Source organism: Salvelinus fontinalis, chromosome 2, assembly GCF_029448725.1.
Source record: "Salvelinus fontinalis isolate EN_2023a chromosome 2, ASM2944872v1, whole genome shotgun sequence".
NCBI lineage: Eukaryota > Metazoa > Chordata > Actinopteri > Salmoniformes > Salmonidae > Salvelinus > Salvelinus fontinalis.
The window spans coordinates 22,598,126-22,611,087 of record NC_074666.1 but is presented as its reverse complement, the minus strand read 5'-3'; positions in this window follow the sequence as shown (position 1 = coordinate 22,611,087).

The following is a 12,962-nucleotide window of genomic DNA, read 5'->3' as shown; positions in this document are numbered from 1 at the left end:
GCACGGCGTATATTGATGACGCAATTGAATAAGCGACACATCGTAAATCTACACAACACCTTGCGAAGCAAATGCTCCAACTTCAATCTTCGACATACTTATTATTATTATTAATTAGCACGATACTCCTCTTACACAGTTCAAATTAGAAACGCCGTTCAAACTTTCAAACGTGCAGGATGGCCATGCTTGAGTTTCTTGTATACTGTTTTTAAAAATATATTTTTTTAAATGTTAAACATTTGTTTTTTGTTTTTCATCCCCTTGTATGGGTCTTCCTCAAGATTCTAAAAGGCCACATTGTGACATCAATTACAATTTACATTCACTGTAAATGCAATAATGCAACTTTTGACACAAATCAGCTACTTTGACCACTTTGCAACAAAAGTTAGAGCGTTTACAGCTTTGTCTACTTCTCTGCTACTCAAATCTGGCGGTTGAAAGTAAAATGATATTCTGATAAAAAAAAGTTATAGCTGTTTTAGTAACCACATCAACATTATCTCTAACTTTTGTAAACTGCTGTTTCGACCACTACCCCAACAAGTTAACTTTTTGTCTAGAGGGTGTGAAATCTTCGTCTACTTCTGTTGTTCATATCTGTTCTCGGAACCATAATATTCACTACGGACTTATGGTACAGCTGTTTTAGTAACTATATTACCACATTTTCTCCCAAACAACTGCCGTTTTGACCACTCCCCCAACAAGTCAGACAAAAACATTGAGTGTATGAAATCTTCCCCTACTTCTCTGCTTTTCAAATCTGAAAACGGATTAGGAATAGTGTCTACCAATCTGTAGATAGAGCTTTTTTTAAACCCATCAACTGCTCTCTAGGTTTCTTCCTAGGTTCTGGCCTTTCTTGGGAGTTTTTCCTAGCCACCTTGCTTCTACACCTGCATTGGTTGCTGTTGTGATTTTAGGCTGGGTTTCTGTACAGCACTTTGAGATATCAGCTGATGTAAGAAGGGCTTTATAAATAAATTTGATTTGATCACCACTACCTTGGTTTATTGTAGTCCAGTTCTTTCTCTAAGCTCAGGTTTCCATACTAGCTACCTAGCATACTAGTTCAAATAGTTAACAAGTTATTCATATCACGACTCTATTTGTTTTATTGTTATTTTATTTTTTTCAATTTATGCAACATTTTGAATTCAATGCACTAAATATTGTATCCCTAAATGCCAGGGTTTTACGAAACATAACTACAAGAAAAACACTTTCTTTAATGTTGTAAATACTCCAATGCATATCTTATTCTATTCCAGGAAACTCAACAACAAAAAACGAATAGTTTTTGGTAATCACAATGTGGAAATAATGTTAGTTAGTCATGGGTCTAATCACTCAGCTGGTACTATGATATTGCTTCATAAGCTTAGAGGCAATATTTTAGAGTCATGTGTGTCCAAAGATGGGAGATGGGTTATTTTGATCTCCAAACTAGATGCTTGTTTTATTATATGCAATGTGTATGGGTACAATTCTCACACCTCAAATAACAGTTTATTTTTGGATCTTGCTGATAAGCTTACTGAGCTGCAAAACAAGTATACAAATGCATGGCTTATAATAGCTGGAGACTTTAATTAAACTCCTGATAACTTTTTAGATAGATTTCCACCTAGAATAGCTCAAAGATAACAGAATAGTGACATTATCATTTTGCAGTAAACTGACAGTGGTTGATACATGCCATTTCTTTAATTCAAACTTAAACAAATACATCTGGTGTAATAGGTCAATGATGATCAGATCCAAAATTGATCTGTTTCTCATTTCTCCCCTACTTTTACAGTATGTACAGGAAGTAAGTCATAAATATTCTCCTTCGACATAAAAATATATTATTGAAGTTAGAATGTTCTGAAAAATCCAGTGGCATTTGAGCATACTGGAAACTTAATAATTCACTCCTAAATGATCCAGCCTTTAAAAAGAGCATAAATAACTTGATCATAGACTCGTTTAATTCAAATGATTTCGAATCAAAGCATGGAAGTAACTGGGAAATATTTAAATTCAAAGTAAGCTCTATTGCCATTACACACTGTAAGGAACTAAAGAGGCAAAACTGTTTGAAAGAAGATGAGCCTATGAATAAATTGAATGTTCTTTTAGAAAATGATACCCTTAAAGCAGAGAAAGAAACAGATAAGAACTAGTTCAAATGTACATTGATTTAGCTAAAGGGGCCTTTATTAGATCTGGAGCAAAATGGGTTGAGGAGGGTGAGAAAAACACTAGTTATTTTTTTGCACTTGAAAAATGAAACTATAAGAGAAAATATCTTTCTGCCTTAAATATTGACAATAGATTGTGTAAATACCAAGATCATCTCTAGCTATGTGTATTCTTTCTATGAACATCTATATAAATCTAATTTGAATGGGATTGAATATGAACGTTTTATGAAACATGTCCATGGTCATGTTCCAATTATTTCTGATGAGTTCAAGTCCATATGTGAAGATTAGTTTTCTATAGAACAGATTAGAGATGCGCTTCAATCTATGAAGGGCAAAAACCTGGAACAGACGGTCTTTCTGTGGAATTGTATTTACACTTTTGGGAACATTTAGAGGGACCAGTATTCAACATGTTCCAAGAATGTCTAGCTAATGGTGAGATGATTACTTCCATGAAACAAGGGGTTATTTCCTTAATACCAAAACCTGATAAAGATTCCCTTTTCATAGATAATTGGATACCTTTTAAATGATTATATACATTATAAATGTATCACTTTTGCACATTCTAATAAACTTTAAATGGGCCTAAACCACCTTATTAATGAAACCCAAACTGGTTTTGTGAAAAGATCTCCAAATTAGCTGTAACAGGTTAGTTTTAGATTTGATTGATTATGCAGATTCAATTGACCCAGAGGCTATTATTTTATTCCTCGACTTTTGTAAAGCATTTGATACAATTGAACATAAATTCCTAATACATTCGTTGTACACTTTTGGTTTCGGGACTAGCTTTGTCTCGGTTATCAATACTTTTTATAGAGATATTAATAGTTCTATGATTAATCGTAACGCATTTAAAATATGTAATATTCACCGTAGTGTAAACCATGGTTTCCCTATTTCACCTTTCTTATTCCTTTTAGTTGTAGAATTACCATCTATTAGCATTTTAAACAACCCTGAATTAAAAGACAATTCAATATTTTGAAAATCAAAAATCTAAATTAGCAGACGATACAGCTCGGTTTCAAGGATCAAGTTGCTATTGCACTTAATATTATCAAATCATTCTCTTCTGCTTCTGGTCTGGAACTTAACTTCAATAAATGCGAGATATTGTCCATACATAACTCCAATTACCAATCTGTTGAGAATATTCCAGTGTAAAATCATGTGAAATATTTAGGGGTGCACATGGCATAAAAAACATATTGTCCATCAACAGCTCAATATCTCTCAGAGATTAATGAAAACAAAATCCAACTTTAATAACTGGCTCCAGCGTGACCTCTCTCTGAAATGCAATAAAAATAAAAAAATAAAAATAGTAGTGGACACTCCTTGCTTTTAGGGCACATAATGCAATTCTTCAGAAAATGGGCGTGGCTTTAACATTTTCCGATTTGAAGAAAATGGCGGAAAATATGCAGCCGAAGTCCAACAAGAGCGGATACAAATTCATTGCTTTAACTAATTATGACAAATGTTAACAAAATGTTGAGCAATGTAATAAATTAATGACTTTTCAAATAAGTGACATTACACATTATGTTGGCTGACAATTTGTTAGCTATGCTGTCCTTACGAACTGCGTAGCATTACAGCAGTATGTACCGTTATGTTAACTAGTTAACGTTACCTTTATTTTATCATAAGTGCCTGATTGGGGGAGTGCTGCAGAGATTGGTTTCCCTTCTGGAAGGTTCTCCCATCTACACAGAGGAACTCTGAAGCTCTGTCAGAGTGACCATTGGGTTCTTGGTCACCTCTCTGACCAAGGCCCTTCTCCCCCGATTGCTCAGTTTGGCGGCCAGCTCTAGGAAGAGTCATGGTGGTTCCAAACTTTTTCCAATTAAGAATGATGGAGGCCACTGTTCTTGGGGACCTTCAATGCCGCAGAAATGTTTTGGTGCCCTTCCTCAGATATGTGCCTCGACATAATCCTGTCTCGGAGCGTTACGAACAATTATTTCACCTCATGGCTTGGTTTTTGCTCTGACATGCACTGTCAACTGTGTGACCTTTATATAAACAGATGTGTGCCTTTCCAAACCATGTCCAATCTATTGAATTTACCACAGGTGAACTCCAATCAAGTTCTAAAAACATCTCAAGGATGATAAATGGAAACAGGATGCACCTGAATTCAATATCGAGTCTCATAGCAAAGGTTCTGAATACTTATGTAAATAAGGTATTTCTGTTTTTTTATTTTTAATACATTTGCAAACATTTCCAAAAACCTGTTTTCGCTTTGTCATTATGGGGTATTGAGTGTTGATTGATGAAGAACATTTTTTATTTAATCAATTTTAGAATAAGGCTGAAACTTAACAAAATGTGGAAAAAGGGAAGGGGTCTGAATACTTTCCGAATGCACTGTAGTTGAACAGTTTTGAACAAAATAATTTCTTCCAAAATGAAGAAGTAGCAAGAGAGAGATTTCACTTTCATTTTCACTTAGCTAGCAAATGCAGCTAGCTAGTTTTGCCTACTGAAATACCCTGCTCAAACAGAGGGATGCTATGTTAGCTAGCTGGGTATGACTATATCCAAGAAAGATAACACTGGAACTCTTCCAAGTCAAGGTAAGCTTTAGGTTTTACTAATTTATTGCCACCGGGGACCACCGATGTAACTGCTTACTGGCTGTACACCGTAACTTTACTGCATGATTGTAGCGGGTTTAATAACACATTAGTTCTATTAGCTAAGTTGACTATGACTTTACTTTAGCTAATATAGTGACAACATGTAGGCTATGTGTAGCAGTTATGATATGGTTTGGCTTGGAAAGGTTTTTCGCCTGGTCACATACAGCTGATGTGTTGTGCATTGAAGTCCACAAGCGAAGGGACAATGTGAGGGGAGGAGAGTGCATAGATGCAAGAATGAATACAACATGGCTGCAATGAAAGTGAACTGTGTTTACTCGTGATCATGGGTGTATTCATTGCGCCGATTCTGTTGAAAAACATTTCTCAATTTGTCCAATAGAAACTCTCTTTTGCAACTGTTGGACTAATGATTACACCCCGTATCAGCTAGATGCAGGCAAGAGTCTGCAAGGCGGTATTGAATGTGTCAGCGTTTGTCCATGTCTCATTCTGTCACCTCAATTTTTTTCTCTCGACCTGTGTCTACCTACTTTGTAAACTTTCCTTCGTAGGCTAGGTTGTAGCAACCTCATGATGGGTAAATGGAAAATGTGGGTTCCATGTAGTAGCCTAAACCAATAGCTGTTACATTGAACTGGGTGAATGGAATATGAATGACAGTCATCCAACATGCTGTAAAAGGCCATGCTCATGAAGAAAAAAAAATCGCCCTCCCTCTTAAACGGCACTGACCCAGTGTTGCCAACTTAGCGCCTTTGTCACTATATTTAGTGAGTATTCAGACCCCTCTAGCGGCACATTTTCAAAATATCGACTAGCGACAAATCTAGCAACTTTTTATGGTGTTATTGGAGACTTTTGGAGACTGACATGAAAGCACGTATCGTTCTTACTCTTCTCAAGGAGCAGCAGGTGCTGCCGTGGGCCCCACCCGGGCCCCACCCCCGTCCCAAAGCACTCACAGACGGCCCGGGCCTCGCGCAGGAGATGTTCACCCCTCCGTGTCCAGACCTCAGCCGCTAGCTGATTCCGCCCTGGCTTACATTCAGGGCGGGATGTAAATGTAAAATGTTCTTTGTCTGAAATAAATCACTGCACAAAAATAAATCACTGCATTTGACTCACACAGCCTCAGTCACTTACTCACATTGTCCACTGTGTGTGGGCCTCTCTGTGACATAAGCTAAACATCTAGCTGGCTAGCTCATCATGTCTCAGTCTAAACTGTACACTCAAAAATACAGAAAGGAGTGGGAATCAACCCCTGAATTCAAAGGCTGGTTAAAGCCGTTTATTGGAGATGATACACGGGCATACTGCCTGTATTGTAAGGCTGATTTCTACACCAAACTTAGTGATGTAAAAAAACACATGGCAACTCAAAAACATGCTCAAAAGGCAAAGCCTTTCCACTCAAAACAAGCTGCCATTTATGTTTTTTTTTAAATTACTCCGCAAAAAAGGCTGAGGCCACCATGGCATTAGATATCGCTGAACACTGTTCCATGCTGGCATGTGATGTTACGGCTCTCGTCGAAAGGAGTGGACCAAAGCGCAGCGTGGAAAGTGTTCATGATTTTTTATTCAAAACCACTCAAACAAAGTAACGAAAGTCAAAAAACGAAAGCGAACAGTTCTGTCAGGCATCAAAAAACAGAATACAAGATCCCACAAAACCCAAAAGGAAAATGACAACTTATATATGATCCCCAATCAGAGACAACGATAGACAGCTGCCTCTGATTGGGAACCATACTCAGCCAAAAACACAAAGAAATAGAAAACATAGATTTTCCCACCCGAGTCACACCCTGACCTAACCAAACAGAGAATAATAAGGATCTCTAAGGTCAGGGCGTGACATGTGATCACATTGGAGAAGCATGTAGAGCTGCTTTCTCAGACTCCTCTGCTGCTACCCACTTCAAAATGCACAGGACAAAGTGCACAGAAATGATTAATGGTGTTCTAGCACCATACTTTCTGAAAAAGTTGGTTGCAGATGTGGGTGACCAGCGTTTCAGCCTCCTCCTCGATGATTCCACGGATGTAAGTGTTTCTAAGTACCTGGGGGTTGTGATAAGGTACTTTAGTTACACCAAGCAGCCAATTGTATCAACATTTCTGGGGCTTGTTGAGTTGGAGGGAGGAGATGCCAAATCTATAGCCCGTGCTGTTGTGGCTTTCCTCGAGAAGTGTTATCTTCAAAAAGAGAAACTCCTGGGGATAGGGACTGACAATGCCTCTGTTATGACGGGGATTAACAATGGGGTCCATAACGTACTGATGGAGGAGTATGGCCTCAAATATCTGGTTCCAATTCGCTGTGTGTGACACTCTCTGCAGCTTGCTCATTTGTAGTTCTAAACATATTTAGGGTGTTTTTGACTCACTTTTTGTCTCTCCCACGACGTTATTCCTCTCTCCTACAGCATCCATCACAATTACATGCACATGGCCAATTATGCAAATTAGGCGATGATGTCATTTAGCAACTTCTAGTGACTTTTAGGACAGCCAATAGCTACTTTCCTTACTGAGGAGTTGGCAACACTGCACTGGCCTACAAGGCCTATGCTTTTCCATTGCAGAGCGATTAGTCAATGTTGCATTACGCGAGCATCATAAAGTACTATGTTTTTGGTCACTTTACTTTTTCTGCCATGGTATTTTTCTGCCATAGTAGTGCAATGTAAAAACTACCATTTTCCTGCCATGGTAGTGACCAAAAAACATGGTATTTTTTTCATTGTACTACCATGGTACATTTTTGTAAGAGTGAAAAGCGTGACCATAATTACGAACAACAACCTACAAATATTTTGCATTTGTATTTATTAAGGAACCCCAGCAACATTAAGGCAGTTTTATACAATTTAAAATATTACATGACATGATATTTCAAATCACTTTTCACAACACATTAAGTGTGTTCCCTCAGGCCACTACTCTACTATTACATACCTACGATACAAAATCCATGTGTACGTGTGCATAGTGCGTGTCTTATCATGTGTATGTGTGTCTGAGCCTGTGTGTGTGTCTCTTCACAGTCCCTGTTGTTCCATGAGGTGTATTTGTATCTGTTTTTAAAATCTGATTCTACTGCTTGCATCAATTACCTGATGTGAAATAGAGTTCCATATAGCCATGGCTCTATGTAGTACTGTGCGCCTCCTATAGTTTATTCTTGACTTTGATTGTGAAGAGACCTCTGGTGGCATGTCTTGTGGGGAATGCATGGGTGTCTGAGCTGTGTGCTAGTAGTTTAAACAGACACCTCAGTGCATTCAGCATGTTAACACTTCTTACAAAAACAAATAGTGATGAAGTCAATCTCTCCTCCACTTTAAGCCATGAGAGATTGACATATTATTATACATTTTGTATTTGTATTTATTATGGAACCCCATTAGCTGCTGCCAAGGCAGCAACTTCTCTTCCTGGAGTCCAGCAAAATTAAGGCAGTTTATCAATTTTAAAAACATTACAATACATTCACAGACTGTGTGCCCTCAGGCCCCTACTCCACCACTACCACATAGGTATATACAGTACACAATCCATGTGTGTGTGTGTGTGTGTGTGTGTGTGTGTGTGTGTGTGTGTGTGTGTGTGTGTGTGTGTGTGTGTGTGTGTGTGTGTGTGTGTGTGTGTGTGTGTGTGTGTGTGTGTGTGTGTGTGTGTGTGTGTGTATGCATGCGTCTGTGCCTATGTTTGTGTTGCTTCACAGTCCCCGCTGTTCCATAAGGTGTTTTTAAAACTGTTTTTTAAATCTAATTTTACTGCTTGCATGAGTTACTTGATGTGGAATAAAGTTCCATGTAGTCATGGCTCTATTTTAGTACTGTGCGTCTTCCATTCTCTGTTCTGGACTTGGGGACTGTGAAGAGACCTCTTGTGGCATGTCCTGTGGGATATCCATGGGTGTCCGAGCTGTGCGCCAGTAGTTCAAACAGACAGCTCGGTGCATTCAACATGTCAATACCTCTCATAAATACAAGCAGTGATGAAGTCAATCTCTCCTCCACTTTGAGCCAGGAGAGATTGACATGCATATTATTAATATTAGCTCTCTGTGTACATCCAAGGTCCAGCCGTGCTGCCCTGTTCTGAACCAATTGCAATTTTCCTAAGTCCTTTTTTTGTGGCACCTGACCACACGACTGAACAGTAGTGCAGGTGCGACAAAACTAGGGCCTGTAGGACCTGCCTTGTTGACAGTGCTGTCAAGAAGGTAGAGTAGCGCCTTATCATGGACATACTTCTTCCCATCTTAGCTACTGTTGTATCAATATGTTTTGACCATGACAGTTTACAATCCAGGGTAACTCCAAGCAGTTTACTCACCTCAACTTGCTCAATTTCCACATTATTTATTACAAGATTTAATTAAGGTTTAGGGTTTAGTGAATGATTTGACCCAAATACAATGCTTTTAGTTTTGAAATATTTAGGGCTAACTTATTCCTTGCCACCCACTCTGAAACTAACTGCAACTCTTTGTTAAGTGTTGCAGTCATTTCAGTTGCTGTAGTAGCTGACAGGTATAGTGTTGAGTCATCCGCATATTGCTTTCCTCAAAGCCAGTGGCAATTCATTTGTAAAGATTGAAAAAAGTAATGGGCCTAGACAGCTGCCTTGGGGAATTCCTGATTATACCTGGATTATGTTGGAGAGGCTTCCATTAAAGAACTCCCTCTGTGTTCTGTTAGACAGGTAACTCTTTATCCACAAAATAGCAGGGGTGTAAAGCCATAACACATATAGTGCCTTCGGAAACTATTCAGACCCCTTGAATTTTTCTACATTTTGTTACATTACAGCCTTATTATAAAATAGATTTGAAAAACAATCTAAACATAATACCCCATAATGATGAAGCAAAAACTGTTTTTTAGAAATGTTTGCAAATGTATTAGAAATACCTTATTTACATAGGTATTCAGACCCTTCGCTATGAGACTCAAAATTGAGCTCAGGTGCATCCTGTTTCCATTAATCAAGTTGTAGAAACATCTGAAGGATTATCAGAGTCCACCTATGGTAAATTCAATTGATTGGAAATTATTTGGAAAGGCACACATCTGTCAATATAAGGTCCCACAGTTGACAGTGCATATCAGAGCAAAAACCAAGCCATGAGGTCGAAAATATTGTCCGTAGAGCTCCGAGACAGGATTGTGTCGAGACACAGATCTGGGGAAGGGTACCCAAAAAATTCTGAGGCATTGAAGGTCCCCAAGAAGACAATGGGAGAAGTTTGGAACCATCAAGACTCTTCCTAGAGCTGAAACTGAGCAATCGGGGGAGAAGGGCCTTGATCAGGGAGGTGACCAAAAACCCGATGGTCACTCTGACAGAGCTCCAGAGTTCCTCTGTGGAGATGGGAGAACCTTCCAGAAGGACAACCATCTCTGCAGCACTCCACCAATCAGTCCTTTATGGTAGAGTGGCAGATGGAAGCCACTTCTCAGTAAAAGGCACATGAGAGCCTGCTTGGAGTTTGCCAAAAGGCACCTAAAGACTCTCAGACGATGAGAAACAATATTCTCTGGTCTGAACTCTTTGGCCTGAATGCCTTTACACTTGTAAGGTAGTTGTTGTGAAATTGTTAGATTACTTGTTAGATATTACTGCATGGTCGGAACTAGAAGCACAAGCATTTAGCTACGCTCGCATTAACATCTGCTAACCATGTGTATGTGACAAATCAAATTTGATTTGATTTGAAGCGTCACGCCTGGAGGAAAGCTGGCACCATCCCTACAGTTAAGCATGGTGGTGGCAGCATCATGCTGTGAGGATGTTTTTCAGCGGCAAGGACTAGGAGACTAGTCAGGATTGAGGGAATGATGAACAGAGGAAAGTACAGAGAGATCCTTGATGAAAACCTGCTCCAGAGCACTCAGGACCTCAGACTTGGGCGAAGGTTAACCATCCGGAGTGTCTGAATACTTAACAAAATGTGGAAAAAGGGCTGGCTGGCTGGCGGATCCTGGCTGGCTGGCTCTGGCGGGTCCTGGCTGGACGGCTCTGGCTGGTCCTGGCTGGACGGCTCTGGCTGGTCCTGGCTGGACGGCTCATAACAGACGGACAGCGCTGGGAAGGCAGGCAGCTCAAACAGCGCTGAGCAGGCAGGCAGTTCAGGCGCCGCTGGGCAGACGGCAGACTCTGGCCGGCTGAGACGCACTGTAGACCTGGTGCGTGGTATAGGCAGTGGCTGCGCTGGAGAGGAGGAAAGCTCTGACAGCGCTGGACAGGTGGGAGCAGCTGGAGAGAGAACCCAGAGAGACAGCCTGGTGCGGGGGGCTGCCACCGGTGGACTGGTACTTGGAGGTGGCACCGGGTATACCGGACCGTGAAGGAGGACACGTGCTCTTGAGCACCGAGCCTCCCCAACCCTACCAGGTTGAATGGTCCCCGTAGCCTTGCCAGTGCGGCGAGGTGGAATATCCCGCACTGGGCTATGCTGGCGAACCGGGGACACCCTCTGTAAGGCTGGTGCCATGTATGCCGGCCCGAGGAGACGCACTGGAGGCCAGATGCGTTGGGCCGGCTTCATGACATCCGGCTCGATGCCCAACTTAGCACTACCAGTGCGGCGAGGTGGAATAGCCCGCACTGGGCTAACCACGCGTACTGGGGACACCGTGCGCTTTACCGCATAACACGGTGTCTGACCAGTACGACGCCCTCTCACTCCACGGTAAGCACGGGGAGTTAGCTCAGGTCTCCTACCCGGCTTTGCCACACTCCTCGTGTGCCCCCCCCCCCCCCAAGAAATTTTTGGGTCTGACTCTCGGGCTCCCAACCGCGTCGCCGCGCTGCCTCCTCATACCAGCGCCTCTCTGCCTTCGCTGCCTCCAGCTCCGCCTTGGGACGGCGATATTCCCCTGGCTGAGCCCAGGGTCCTTTCCCATCCAGGATCTCCTCCCAAGTCCAGGAGTCCTGGGTTTTCTCCCACTGCTGTCGCCTCCCTTCTCCACTCCGCTTGGTCCTAGAATGGTGGGTGGTTCTGTAACGAAACTCTAGCTCTTCCTCCTCCTCGGACGAGGAGAGGAGAGAGGGATCGGAAGACCAATGTGCAGCGAGGTATGATGACATAATGATTTAATTTATTAAACAAGACGAAAAAACGAACTACACTTGATAATTAACAAAATAACAAAATGACGTAGACAGACCTGGACATGAGAACTTACATACAACGAAGAACGCACGAACAGGTACAGTCCCATGTGGTACCAACATACAAACACAGGAGACACCCCGGCTGCCTTAGTATGATTCTCAATCAGGGACAAACGATCTACAGCTGCCTCTGACTGAGAATCATACCAGGCCGAACACAAAAACCCCAACATAGAAAAACACACATGGACCAACCCACCCAACTCACGCCCTGACCAACTAAATAAATACAAGAAAAAAGGAAAACAGGTCAGGAACGTGACATTAACTGTAAGGTCTACACCTGTTGTATTCGGCACACGTGACAAATAAACTTTGATTTGATGATTTCATTCCTGTGATGTTTGTAAATACCCTGGTAGGTTGACAGATAACCTGAACCAGGTTGCAGGCACTAGTTACAGTTTGAAGCTTTTTCTTGAGTGGGCAACTTGATGAAAGCCAATTAATATTTAAATCACCCAGAAAATATACCTTTCTATTGATATCACATACATTATCAAGCATTTCACACATGTTATCCAGATACTGACTGTTAGCAGTTGGTGGTCTATAGCAGCCTCTATAAAACTTGCCGCCATTGGACTCTGGAGCAGTGGAAACGCATTCTCTGGAGTGATGAATCATGCTTCACCATCTGGCAGTCCGACGGATGAATCTGGGTTTGGTGGATGGCAAAGGAATACTACCTGCCTGAATGCATAGTGCCAACTGTAAAGTTAGGTGGATCAGAAATAATGGTCTGGGGCAGTTTTTCATGGTTCGGGCTATGCCCCTTAGCTCCAGTGAAGGGAAATCTTAACGCTACAGCATAAAATGACATTCTAGACGATTCTGTGCTTCCAACTTTGTGGCAACAGTTTGGGGAAGGCCCTTTCCTGTTTCAGCATGACACTGCCCCTGTGCACAAAGCGAGGTCCATACAGAAATGGTTTGTCGAGATCGT